The sequence below is a fragment of the Euprymna scolopes genome, chromosome 10 (genome assembly GCF_053919585.1).
Source record: "Euprymna scolopes isolate OS-2025 chromosome 10, ASM5391958v1, whole genome shotgun sequence".
Classification (NCBI taxonomy): Eukaryota; Metazoa; Mollusca; class Cephalopoda; order Sepiida; family Sepiolidae; genus Euprymna; species Euprymna scolopes.
Genome location: NC_136491.1, coordinates 36,870,043 through 36,882,596, shown reverse-complemented (window position 1 = coordinate 36,882,596; position 12,554 = coordinate 36,870,043). Strand labels below are relative to the sequence as shown.

The 12,554-nt window shown below is 34.4% G+C and overlaps 1 protein-coding gene across 2 annotated transcripts in view; it reads right to left on the bottom strand.

Moving 5' to 3' along the window:
- Window positions 1-12,554, bottom strand: part of LOC145285923 (guanylate cyclase 32E-like) — a 1,316,276-nt gene that overhangs the window by 289,626 nt on the left and 1,014,096 nt on the right. The gene's annotated exons all lie outside the window — the stretch shown is intronic.

Here is a 12,554-nt window from a genome sequence, read left to right as displayed (position 1 = left end):
CGTTTTCTAATTTCTAGTCTGGGAGAAACGTAATCAATTTAATTTGCCGGTATAGATAAAGACTGAACTGCTTTAAGAAAGTAATATTTATTTAAACTGTAAGAAACTGTTTTAAATTAAATGGTACTGCTTTAATCCACTTAGAAACACATGAATGTATTTATTTGTTTCTAAAGCACCAATCTCAGAGAAAATAAGAGACAATGTTAAATAATATGTACATGAATTATATATTTACGATATATATATAGTGTTGGAAGTTTTTAACCTCTAAAACTATACAAAAAATATCATTCATTAGAAAACAATTTAGTCAGTAAGTCATTCAATAACCTGCAACCACTGCATAAATTGCTCTCTCGAATTCAATATAGTACCAATAAAAATTTATTTTTAAGGGATCATCAGTTGTTTACCATGAAACAATGTTTCGGGGATTTAGAAACAAAACACTATATTACATGCTTGGCTCCCCAATCAGTGTTGATCAAACACCACCTCCCTTATATATATATATATATATATATATATATATATATATATATATATATATATATATATATATATTATATTATATAAGAGAAAGAAAATTAAAACTGTAAGCTCCAAGATGAAAATTACATTCACAAGTTATTGTTCGATGGAATAATTTAAAAAAAAAAGAAGTTCTTATTTTGCAGAGTTTAAAAGAATGCTATTCTTACTATACTTCTCATAAGAGGACGGACAGAAATCAGCAAATTATATTTGTATCAATGCTAGAATTTTCTCGCTATGGCATTAAGTGAAACCGAAATAGTCATAAATTGCCAACATAAACAAGTGAAAAAATGTTAGATATGTAAATATATGTATATATATATATGTATATATATATATATATATATATATATTTACATACCTAACATTTTTTCACTTGTTTATCTTGGCAATTTATGACTACATATATATATATACATATATATATATATATATATATATATATATATATATATATATATATATATACTGTGCATAATATGCATTGTATACTGGTCTTTATAGTAGATTTAAGTTTACCATTGCGTATATCAGGTAAACACTAAATCCTTTATACTTGAAATATATATATATATATATATATATATATATATATATATATATATATATACTAATCGAGTAACTCCACGTTGCCCCGGATTGATTGAGGATCAACGAATTTTTCATCTTCTCATATACAGCGTGTCCAAAGTGTCACTGAATGATTTTGACCTTGAATATATTCTTTAGTTTTAGGGATATATTTATCACAATCTGACTAGAACATTGTTGAATGAAAGCAAATGAAATATTTAGACAATCTTTATTCATGTAAAATTATATCTTTTAAATGTTGTCCATTTTTAGCTTAGAATATTTGTGCTCTTTCCAAAACATTGTTCATGACAGATTGCAGAATACGTTGATTGCGATAAAACATCATTTCGTTCCTGATGTTTTTCTTCAATTCCTGCAGGGTTTGGGAACTCTTTCGGATTGTGTGTGACTTCACCTATCTCTTACATGAAAATGCGGTCGGTAAGCTCTTTGAGTCAAAACAATTGACCCCTGATTTTGGTAAACTAATGTTACAACTTGCGCACATTCTGCAGTGCTATAATTATACATAATTAATTTTCAAAATAGTTTTTAGTAAAATATCTGAAATAGAGAAAAAATATTATCATTAATTGTAAAATGACTAAGTTTTATAACCCTTTTATAACCCTTCAGTGACGTTTCAGTCACCCTGTATTTATTGACATCAAAATAAGTGAAATCCCCCATTTTTAACATGAACTTGATTGATTGTCTGTTCTAGTACGCGACCCACTGCAGTGCACCGGGAGTAAACACCATATGTCTCCCGGCAGTCACTTAGTTTCGTCCATATTGCACTATGGAGAATTTACTGTTGATTAGATACAATTATTTTTATATAACCTGTTGAGGTCATGTATCGTGGTTCAACTGTGCTTAAAACAGAAACATTTATTTTGAACCCACCTCTATTATATCAAATAACCTAGTGTTATTTTGTTCGCCGGCCCCGTCTGCTTTTGCGGTGATAATGACTTGAATTTAAGTTTCCAATGTAAAAGTCAAGTATCATGGTTCAAGTTTGTTCTAAAAACAATCATTAATCTCAAACACGCCCTTCTTATATAAAGAAACCTAATGTTGATTTTATACGCCGTACATTTCTGCTTTTGCGGTAATAATTTTTCGTCCCCCGACAAAAGGAGTGTAGACCTGTAAATTTATCTGTTTGTCCGTTCGCCTGTTTGTCCGTTCGCCTGTTTGTCCGTGCGCCTGTCTGCATTTTTCTCAATAACTACACCTTGAAGTTTTTTTGTAATTTTGCTGAAATATTAAACAGAATATGAATAAAAAAGTACCAGAACATTTTTTTCCGGGAAACTCCAGTTGCATCCCCCTCCCTAAAAAAGACGACGAGATTTCATTAACCTTTGATAAAAACCTTCTTCTTTTTTTTGGTTGAAAACCATCTACTAGTTGGCCAGATGTATAGAACTCCCTAGAGTGATAGGAACTTTCTATCATGTCTGAAAGTGACACAATGTTCAACGAGCAAGATTGGAGATGCGCCGCTGTACAACTCATGATCTATACTAATCAAAGTGATGACAATAAGATCATTGCCAGCATCCTCAAAATGCATCGATTGATTGCTTCGATTAATGGGAGTATGAAAATAAAGTTTCCGGACATGGTTATATTCTTTGGTGTGGTTTTAAGTGAAGGAAACATCATACTACCTCATATCTTCGAAGTCGACTTGAAAGTCAACAGAACAGTATACCTGGATGTACTGAAGTGTGTGGTGATACCCTCGTTCAATCAGGTAATCACTGCGAGTATCAGGAGTACTCGGGCCATAAGTCTAAAGAGACCTAGACTTGGCTTCAGAAAGGGGGGTACGACTTTGTACACTTCCCTAACTGGTTTCCCTTCTCTCCCCACCTCCATCTGCTGCACTATTTCGTGTGGTCATACGTCGAGAGCATCATCGGACTACCAAAGTACCAAATCGATCCTGATCCCCGCTATCAGTCGAGTATTTGCCGATCCCTCACTGGCGCTTGTGGAAAAGCCATTCTCTCGGTTCCGGATCCGCATCGAGGCGATGATTGAGGCTGAAGTTTAAAATATAGCGTTCATTTTTTTTCTTTAGGTTGACATATTTATTCTTCCACATTGTAGTGTGTTATTCTAGACCCCATGAACATTGTATGACAACATGGCTGTGAGGAAGATACTTTCGGAAAGATAACATTTGTTGTCTGTCCCTCGACTAATTGCCTCCAGGTGACATAAATCCACAAAATAAACTCTTTCAGAAAATAAACCCTGTCAGGACAGAAAAAATCAATGTGCTGTCATAAAATATCTTTTTTCGTTAAACTGATAATTACCATATTCTTGAAACATATAAATCTAAAGAAAAAAATGACACATGTAGTTTCGTTTGTGTTATATATATATATATATATATATATATATATATATATATATATATAAATATATATATGTATATTATAAAAATCAAATGACCTTGTAACAAGTGATGTAACCACCTTTCCGGTTTACGACATCCGGTTGCGCATGCGCGCATAAACATTAACCCATAAAAACGTAAACAAATAAAAAGAAATCGCTTCTTTTGCAGATTTTGACCTGCGGACTGAAATATTAACGTTATTATTTCGAAATTATTATTTAACATTGGAAGAGTAGGCGTGTTTTGCAACTATTCTTTATTAAACTATACTGTCGCTATTTTCTTACAACTAAACAACTTTAACCCGTTGACAAACGTAAGAACAATTTTAGTAAAGCCAAGACTACTACTACTACTACTACTACTACTACTACTACTACTCTCTATCCGTCCCCTTTTCTTCCTTCGTTTTTTTTATTTTTTGTTTACATCTCTAGATATAAAATAGTTGTGTGAGAACGATGAATTTGTTGAGACATTTACTAATCTGTTTCAATATTAGTTTTATTTTATTATATTTATTTAGGTTTTATTTTTTTGCCTCAGGTTTTATTATTTATTTTTTTTTTTAGATTTTAAGTTTCTATAATTTGGTTGAAGGATTCCAATATGGGGTTTTCATTCTTATATTTTTCATCGGTAGGTTCATGTGCGTTTTTGCTGATAAATGACTTTCGTCGGCGTTCGATTCGTATGAAAATCATGATTAATTTTCGATTTTTGAGCAATTATTCGGAAAAATAGGTAACTTTACACGAATAAGAAAGATAGTTTTCTCATGTTTGAGTGATCCGTCCGTGATGTTTCATTTAAATATACTTTCATAGAAATGTTTCTGTTATGTCAAAAAAAGAAACTATTTTCTGTACGTCACAAGTGTCACGCTCATACATGAATTCCAAAGCTAATAAAACATACTGACCCAACGGGTCACAGGTATTCTCGTATATATATATATATATATATATATATATATATATATATATATTATGTGTGTGTTTGTGTGCATATATATGTATATATATATATATATATATATATAAATAAGGGAGTAGTCACCAACAATGTGTATTTTTTAACATTATTTTATTATTCCGTGTCTTGGTTTTTCATTGAGAGTTATGTTTGGATCATTGTAATAATGTTTTTAAGTCATTGAAATCGTTTACGTACGTTTCAGACGGTCTGATGCGTCCTCGTCAGAAATTATTTTCAAATGTGTAAAAATGGCGATTTTCGTTAGTTTGAAGTTTTTCAAAGGGGTGGAGGCTTGTAAGTGTTTATTATACATTTGTATGCTTTTTTATTGCTTTTTATTTGGTTTGTCAAGGGAGATTTTGTACCTGGCTGTAGTCGGTCAGTCGCTATTTCTTTCTGCTAATGTGTTTTTTTCTTTTCCTTTAGGGTGGGGTAGGGTGTGTGTGTGTGTGTTTATGTGTGTGTGCGTGCGCGTGTGTGTGTTTGCTTTTATTGGTTTGGGAATGTGTATATTTTGGGGTTATTTACTTTCTTAGGAAGGCGGCTGTGGCCCGAGGTCGTTACTAATGTGTATGTGTATGGAGGGGGGACTGGCTCTTCTGAAGTAAGGGTAGGGGTGCTTTCATTCTATTTTGATATTTATTTTTTGCATTCTTGGATTTTAATATTGTGATTTTTTTCGTTTTAGTTTTATATTATGTTTGTTTAGAAAGAGGGGTGTATTTAAAATAGGGGATTTTTTAATGTTTCTATTTATTTGTCTCCCCATGTGGGTATGGCTAGACCCAGGATCGGTTCCTAGTGTAGGGAAGATTTTGTTCCCCAGAGGGGGGGGCATTGGGGGTGTAGGTATGGGGGGATGATAGAAGGGAAGATAGTCGTTTCAGTCATGAGGGGGTTCTCCTCCCCTGACTGAGGAGGGAGCGAGGTGTTGGAACAGAAACAGCTTCAAAATAATGCCAATCTTCCAAACAGACAATTATTTTTATTTACTTACCCAAGAAAAAAAACTTCATCACCAAATTCACTCCTGAACTGAACAGAACCTAATACCATCACACAAAAACATGAAATGCAAGGTACACTCGCATGCACACCCATACATATACACATACACACACTCACACTTAAATCAGAACCGCCACATTAAAACACACACACGTGCGCGCATACAACCACAAACAGACAAAACACCCCTATCTTTAATACAACACACTGAACAATACCAACCCTACTTAACCTCGAAACCAACAACACTAGGAGACACCTAGAACCGTAGTATAATATATGTTCCAACACCTCGCTCCCTCCTCAGTCAGTGGAGGAGAACCCCCTCATGACTGAAACGACTATCTTCCTTTCTATCATCCCCCCATACCTACACCCCCCAATGCCCCCCCTCTGGGGAACAAAATCTGGGTCTAGCTATACCCACATGGGGAAACAAATAAATAGAAACATTAAAAATCCTCTATTTTAAATACACCCCTCTTTCTAAACAAACATAATATAAAACTAAAACGAAAAAAATCACAATATTAAAATCCAAGAATCCAAAAAATAAATATCAAAATAGAATGAAAGCACCCCTACCCTTACTTCAGAAGAGCAAGTCCCCCCTCCCTACACATACACATTAGTAACGACCTCGGACCACAGCAGCCTTCCTAAGAAAGCAAATAACCCCAAAATATACACATTCCCAAACCAATAAAAGCAAACACACACACGCGCACGCACACACACATAAACACACACACACACACACGCACACACACACACACACCCTACCCCACCCTAAAGGAAAAGAAAAAACACATTAGCAGAAAGAAATAGCGACTGACCGACTACAGCCAGGTAAAAAATCTCCCTTGACAAACTAAATAAAAAGCAATAAAAAAAAGCATACCAATGTATAATAAACACTTACAAGCCTCCACCCCTTGGAATAATTTCAAACTAACGAAAATCGCCATTTTTACACATTTGAAAATAATTTCTGACGAGGACGCATCAGACCGTCTGAAACGTACGTAAACGATTTCAATGACTTAAAAACATTATTACAATGATCCAAACATAACTCTCAATGAAAAACCAAGACACGGAATAATAAAATAATGTTAAAAAATACACATTGTTGGTGACTACTCCCTTATGTAAATATACATCTTTCTTTCGTTGGAATTTATTAACCCATTATATATATATATATATATATATATATATATATATATATATATATATATATATATATATGTACCTACACATACACACATGTTTTATTCCATTCTCATTTTTTTAATTTTAAATGGTCTGGGCTTTTTGTCTCGTATGTAAATATCGAGTCAGTATACAAATAAAATAGATTCCGAGATCGGTGCAACAAAATTAAATATGTTTACATCTAAAAATGGTTTCAAATAAATGTAATAAATAAACATTATCGATTTTCTTACTATGTTCAAATATTAAATATGATTTGATTTTAGATTTAAGCAACTTTGGAAATTCCATGGTTGAATTTTAAATAAGTAAAAGAGATTGTAGATAATTTAGGTTTAAAAATAAAGAAAATACATGTGACGAACGGACTAACAATCTGCGAAACACCCCGTCTCCTCGTTTAGTAAATTACTTGATAAATTTAGAGAACATAGGGACTTATTCGTGAGGAAACAGGCAATGATTCATTTAAGCATCGATGATGCACTTCCTCTCGGCAAACATTCCCAACACACGTTTATCTATAAGGACTGTCAACAATTTCAACTTCTATAGGCAATGTTTCTTTTCTTTGAACTAGCAGCCAATCGAGTTCTATATCGCAGCACTTGTTTCCAGCTTACATCAATATGGCCATTTTCAATTCGAGTGTTATCAATTTCTTGTTGAGCTGTCTTCTTAAATAATCAAATTATACCCAGTTTATACCATTACCGATGGTTACGCTGTTGTATCTCCGACCCCTTGCACACATTAAATTTTATCTTCGAGTGGTATATACGCCTTGATAAGCGGTGACACACAGGTAAGAAATGTAGTAACGAAAATAAGAAACATAAGAATTAGAAGCTTTTCTAGTGAAGATAAAAAAAGATAAAAACAGACAGAATTAAGACGCAAGCAAATAATGGCAGAATGATAAAACTAAGATACCACGCGTTGTCGGAGAGAAACAGTCGACTACAAATGGAAATAGACGCGTAAAGTAGACGGCCAGAAATTACTAGCTACGACCGGCTTGAGGTCGGAGAAGAAAATGTGTACCGGGCGAGATTGACGATATTCAGACACGAAATTAACGGGAATAAATGCCCGTGTTAAAGAATTTAAAAAATGCCAACCCGGATTTTTCTTTCTTTCTTTCTAGTTTATTTTCGTGAAGGACTAAAGTAAAGTGCAACGCCACAAAACATTGCAATCTTAATTCGTTTCGGCAATTCTGTAGCGACTATGGCGTCTGAATATAAGGATTCACAATAGAAACAGCATCGAATTTAGAGAGATTCTTAAAACGTTTGCATTGCTTTATCTTTTGCCAACAGCAGAGACTGAATATTACAAGCGACAGATATTTACTGCTCATTTGTTTATCACAAATTTACGCCGTTCTTTACCTGAGCAATTCGTTCAAATTCATCCAACCGTCTGCCTATACCTGTTCCATCACTATCTCTTCCAGCTGCGTAAATCCTCCGCATCTTCAGTTCCTCGCGAATAATAATGTGCACAGTTCCCACACTGACATTAAACTCTGCTCTTATTTGCATTTTACACACACGACGGTCCTTATCTATGACTTCTGGGGGTAGAAATGACATTGGAATACACTGAGCTGACATCAACTTAACTATATTTCTTGTTATCCTTTTCTAAATGAAATATACTCGCCCAATATATATACTTGCACTCACGGAATTGAGGTAGATGCAATATTTTCTGCGTGAGAATAATATCCGTTGAATGCGTAAGATAAAAAAATGTTTTAAATAAGTTTGCAGATTTATTTGAACAGGCATTCTTGAAAATTCAGTATGTTATTGCTGTACATCGTATGAGATGACTCGCCACTTTTTTATGATTTCAGGTTCAAAGAGTAGGAATTGGAATACACCCTACTAAAGTCAGATTGTGACATCTGGTGAATTTCTAAAAGGAATGTAATCTGAACGTGAGGACACTTTAGAAGTACGATATGCAATTACCTTCTGTTTTAAACTTGGGGAAATGCCATAGAAATGTATTGAATGCTTCAGAATGCTTTGGGCCATCTTGCATGAATTGCGCCTCAGTTTTTTAGTAAAATACGAGATTCAAGGTTCGCAGAAAGTTTGTGAGTGATTATGAGAGATTCTGGAGGAGTAAGGAAGTAGAAAAAAACAGAGTAAATTAGCGAAATAAAGTATTTCATGAATAAGGACCGTCATGTGTCTAAAGAGTCAATAAGTGCAGAGTTTGATGTCAGTGTGGGAACTGCACACATAATTATCCAAAGGAACATAGTATGTGGAAGATTGCATGAAGTTTGTCCTAGGGGTGCAGTCAATAACTCTATCCTTGTCACAGACTATTTGACCAAGATAGGCATCAAGAAAGTCCCTCACCCTCCTATAGTTCAAACCTTGCCCCCTGTGACTTTTGGTTATTCGCTAAACTCAAGGAAGGACTTAAATGTTGTCGTTATGAGACAATTAATGAGATAAAAGAAGCTCTGATGATGGTCATTGGCACGCTCACATAAGAGGTCTAGCAGCAGCCATACACAAATGACCGAGGCAGTCTGCGAGGTGACGTCACAACAGAGATTTTAAAGGACGTAATAATTCGAAGAAGAGTGTTCGGGAGAGCGCTTTTTGCAGCATGGCTGGTGTTAAAGCATAGACGAAATGTCACACGCAGCCGGAAAAGGAGACAAAAACGTGTTTGCTCCGTTAAAATGTAACCACACAGTTAAAAAAAAAGAAGGTGTACAACGTTACAAGATTATTTTCTTTATGTGATCGAAATTGTCGTTTTTGATGCCACATATACATTTTCATATAATGACAAATTTTTCCTTCGGTAACATTTTTGTGAAATCCGCGACAGCGTTTTTGCATTATCTCGCTTCTCTCGTTCCCAAATGTCGAGTTTGGGGTTGCTATTTCAATGCATAATTAAAGAAAAAAAAATGCACGGCGTGGTCGGAGAGACACAACGCTACTTCGATAAAAATGGCCGTGTAAAGTAGAGGCCATTAATGTCATTAACCACACGCACGCAGACCTTATTGAAAAAAAAAACATACGCAACAATCATTAACTTATTATCATCTCCGGCTTATCAAAACAAATGTATTTTTAAAAAATACTTTTGACTTTTGTACTTTAACTTTTTTCTGCTATGAACAAACGTGAACACTGACTCTTATGAATAACGCTTTATCAAGTATAGCTTGTATTATTGAATACAAGAGTTTTAATTACGACTTTTCAGACCTTTAAATAATTAATGACCCTAAAATTATCGATTTAAACATGTTCGATATCTTAGCTAATAACTCTTCCCCTTTGTTCTACAACAACTATAAAAATAGGAACACATATTTAACATTTTCTTATTCATGTATAAATTCATTTTTATAGAAATCGCTTAGGGAAAAGCATGAAGGCACGTCATGTAAGAAGTTGATATGAGATACTACTTCAAAATAAAAAATAAAAAAACTAGCCAACGATAAATGTTATATGAATATATTCTGACCCAGAAAACATTACTTCTTCACTGAACGTCTGAAAGATTTTTCAATGAATGTGAGGACTAAAGCACACAATAAAGAGAAGCGAGGGCTATGAGGCTGCTGAAGGTAAAACCGTTCTTCACCTTCACTTCAACTAAAATATAAAGTATATCTTTTGTGAATTTTATGCTTTCGGCGCATCGTTTCGTTAGTGATTACGCTATAACAAGAAGAATCGTTTTGTTAATTTTATTTATTGGGGACTATTATCCTCATCTTTTCATCCTTCGGGGCCCGGTTAGAATTCTCTGAAGATAGCGGTTTCAATCCTACCCAAAGCCGGCCAGAGGCTTACTTAGCCAAAACGTGGTGAGGCGACAACAACTATTAGGGAAGGCATTAATTGCAGTGGATGCAGTTGGGAGATTCGGAGTTCTTATCCCGTCACGGTTACCACCTGGCAAAGGCCAGATAAATAGCTGGCCGAAACGTCGTGAAACAACTAAGAAACATGATGATAATAGTCCGCAATGAATAAAATTAATAAATAATACTCATCTCAATAATGAATTCTAATTAAATAATATAATCTTATTGTTCTCCAACAGTTTAGTAAAAAAAAAAAATTCAGTAAATGGGTCTCTAAACTCGACTCTTCTCAAAAAGCCTTACTCCTGATTTCGAACCCTGAAAAGGGGGCTTAACGTTCTGTATCACACTATATAGAGTGGAGTGTAAAGAGATAATCCATGATGTTGTATGCAGGCGAGGAGTAGCACGAACGTAGATATCTGAAAGCAGCAAACATTTATTCTAAGATTGAATGACGTCACCTGCTCTCTGAATAACGTCATAGAAATCTAATAGCGTAAAAAATGGCAAATAACAGCAGAATAATTTCTAGGAAGCGACCGACATAAATAATTAACAGAAAAAAAAAACGAAAAGAGGGAAGAATATAAAAAAGATGGTAAAGAGAGAGAGAGAGAGAGAGAGAGGGAGAAAGAGAGAGATAGTGATAGAGAGAGAGAGAGAGAGAAGCAAGACATAGCTGACGGGATTGACAATAGAATTTTACGGGATTGACAATAGAATTTGAAAATATTTAATCTCCACACGCACACACACACACACACACACACACACACACACACACACATATATATATATATATATATATATATATATATATATATATATATATATATATCAAATAGCCTTGTCCATCATTTATCTATAGACGTTGAACTTGGTATATAGAGAATACAGACCTGTGGTACAAATTCAGTTTCGTTTTTAACCGGTAAAATAGTTGTTATGCAGAAAAATTGGAATTTAGTTTTACTCAAATTTGATCTTTTCTACACATCCGTAAATATAGTTTTATGTGTTAAACTGCGCTTATTTTTAAGGTTGGGTTATCCGTCTGCCCTTGCGTTATTTATACATAATACTCGCAGTCACGGTCTGCTAAATATCAATATTCTCTTGTCTCTCTATCAGGCGTTAGGAAAGCTAATAATACAATTCACGACTCACTTTAAATTTGGATGCCAGAGAGAACTTAAAACCCGACTAAACACTAACCTTAACTGTCTGAGATCTCTCTGTTCAGGGCTTTATCCGGGCAACCTGGCATAAATATAATTTTCCTTACAAATAAACGCTGGTTAATTATTCAAAATCACATAGTATTCGTAGCACAAATAAGATGTCCTCGCTATGGTCAACCTACACTGACTTTTACGAGTCATAGTGCAATTTCTCCACGTGATGTTACCTCAAGTAATAACAGGAACCCCGATAGTCCAACAGACTAGGTGGCTTCGACATACTCTAAGTCTAAGATACCGCAAGAAAGATATACCTTAGCATGTGATCATTTAAGGAGAGAAGAATTATGTTCCCAAATTTTTACTAACTCAGTTTTTGAGAGGTAAAGGGGAGTATAAATGGAATATTCGAATATCTGTGTATCACTTTTTTTACAAAGGTATCACCACTTATCAAAGCCAAGAAATCACCCGAGGATAAGGGTTAAAGATTGTACAGTAGTAATTGGACAATATGGTAATCGTTAGTGATGGAAATTCGGTAAATTTGTTAATTATATTGAACGGCTCACCAAAAATCTGTTTACCTTAGACTTGAAGACAACCATATTGTAGTCAGATGGAAAGCATGAAAACGGAAGACAAGTCCATAGGCGTGCAGTTCTAAGAAAGAATCTTTGTTCATGGAATCTACGTTTAGGTTTAAGCACAGAGAAAGAGTGGTGGAAATTACATTCACAGATCAAGTGTTAGCTATTTT